This window comes from Artibeus jamaicensis, unplaced genomic scaffold, assembly GCF_021234435.1.
Source record: "Artibeus jamaicensis isolate MK-2021 breed Jamaican fruit bat unplaced genomic scaffold, CSHL_Jam_final scaffold_1019, whole genome shotgun sequence".
Lineage (NCBI taxonomy): Eukaryota > Metazoa > Chordata > Mammalia > Chiroptera > Phyllostomidae > Artibeus > Artibeus jamaicensis.
The window spans coordinates 31,104,943-31,107,492 of record NW_026522025.1 but is presented as its reverse complement, the minus strand read 5'-3'; positions in this window follow the sequence as shown (position 1 = coordinate 31,107,492).

The window sequence follows — 2,550 nt, the reverse complement described above, 5'->3', positions numbered from 1 at the left end:
GACGGTGCACAACCAACTGAGCCACACTGATTAGGACTAGATTGTCTATTTTTTCTTTTAGTTTCCAGTCATTTTGTCTTCTCTCAAGACATATATAACATTTTCTACTCAAATGTCATACATTATATTAGAGAATTTTCAGAAGTTCTGAATTATAGTAGCTGCCTCCTGAAGGAATTTAATTTTCTTTTGGTGGGAGATTGGATCCAGTGATTGAGATAGTTCAAGACTAGGTTGTGGGCCTTCGGAGAGCTGGTCTATTTCTAGTTTTTTACTACTCACAGGGTAGGTCTTGAGGTGTCTCGAATGAAAGCCTGTGGTGCAGGGACCCTATCCTCCTTTATCAGGTCTGAACTCCAAGTTTCATCTCACTCTCCCATTCCATTCATCTTCAAGGCTGCCAGTGCTCTGGGACACTGTGTCTGCTTAGCAGAAAAATACTGGAGAAGGTCCAGTTTACTTTTATTCATTTCCTTCTCCCTTACCTATCCTCTAGTGCTGGTTGTTTGGGATGATCATTGATACTACGAAACATCTATATTTTATACCTATTTAGATTTTATAGTTCTTAGTCACGTGTTTGGTATGAGCAATTTCATCATAGCTAGATGCAGAAGTTTCCTTATCTCCAAAAAGAAAGGAAAATTCCTGTCCTTTATTCTATTTTATTTTGGTAGTGGCTGTAGGGATTACAATATTAAGCTCTAATTTGTCACAGGTACCGAATTATTTAAAGTGAAATATGGGAACCCTGTGACAGTATACCTTCTCCTAATCACCTCATTCTTTGAGATATTGTTGTCATATATAGTACATCTATATGTATTATACATCCAACCATGTAAGATTATAACTTTTGCTCTAAACATTTGTATGTTTTTTAATTATAAAAATAAAATTAAATATAGATAAATGCTTTTTTGTAGATTTAAGTTACCATCTGATGTCATTCCCTCCATCTTAAGAATTCCCTTTATTTTATACGTAGGGTGGCTGGTGATTGATTCTGTTTGGTGTGTGTGTGTGTGTGTGTGTGTGTGTGTATGTGTGTTTATTTCATCTTTATTTCTGAAAGATATTTTCTGTAGACGTAGAATTCTTGGTTACATTTTCCCCAGCACTTTGGACATATCAGTCTAATTTCTCTGGCTTTTGTTGTTTCTGATGAGAAATTAACCATCACCCATATTGTTGTTCCCTGTATGTAATATGTCATCTTCCTCTTCATTCTGTCAAGATTTTTCTTTATCTTTATTTGGCTTTCACCAAATGCCTAGGTATTTACTTAGTATTTATAGTACTTGGGGTTTGTTGTGTTCAAGTCTGAAAGGCTCTATATCATCACAGTGCGACAATTTTCTCCTATGATTTCCTACTTTATGTAAATTCTCACTCGGTAACAGCATGGATATCCAAAACAAAATAAAAAAATGTATGTACGTAGAGACAGGTAACCATAAGTCAAAAGTAGAATCTTTACATTCACAAAGTGCTGTAAAAACATTTTCCTAATGGTAAAATAATTTAGTTCATTACATCAAAGCCTACACAGTACAGCAAATTAGTATTCTACCTAGTTTGCCTACAAAGTGCTTTCTGTCGAGGCAGAGCTACTGTAAGGCTAATAAAGTTAAGCCTTAGAGCCCTGTAATGACCTTGAAAATATCTTCATGTGAGCATTTGTTGGTAAAGTTTGCAAAAGTACAATAATTTTTTATTCTTTTTCATAAAGAAAATCCTAAATTGTACGAACCTAAGGTCTCACAAAACCTAGGTCTATCTCTACTTTTTACCTGTAATTAAAAAAATAATAATCAGACTTCCGCCAAGATGGAGACGTAGGTGGAGGAAACACCTTGCCTCTGTGCACAACCAAATCTAAGAACAACTATTTTTAACAACAATCACAACCAAGCCACACGGAAAATCGACAATACAGAGTCCAAAGACAACTAAATGCTCAGCTAAACCGGTAAGAGAAGCGAAGCCAGCAGCGGAGCAGGTTAGCAAGAAAAAATCCCCGGGTGGTACGTGGTGCGCAAGCAGCCAAAGGCGCTGATTGCGAGCTAGCTACGGGAGCGCACAGGGAAAAGGCGCAGCGGGCTGTCTCAGTCGGTCGCACATCTGCGTGCGGAGAAACCAGTGAAGAGGCGAGCATTGAGACCGCACGGCGCAGGGCAGCAGGCTCCCACAATTCTGCTTGGATAAACAGGCTTGGGCAGTGGTGGGACGACTGGGCTAGCGGAGACGACCGCCGTTGTTCCTCTCTGACCCCACCCCCACACACAGCATCACAAACCAGCGACCAGGGTCGCCCCGTCCTGATAAACAACTAAGGCTTCGCTCCGCTTACTTAACAGCACGAATAGACCAAAAATGGCTCTAGGACAACTCAGAGCCCCAGAACCGATAGATCTAAGCGATGAAGAAATAGCCAGTCTTGGACTTCCGCCAAGATGGAGACGTAGGTGGAGGAACCACCTTGCCTCTGTGCACAACCAAATCTAAGAACAACTATTTTTAACAGCAGTCACAACCAAGCCACCCGGA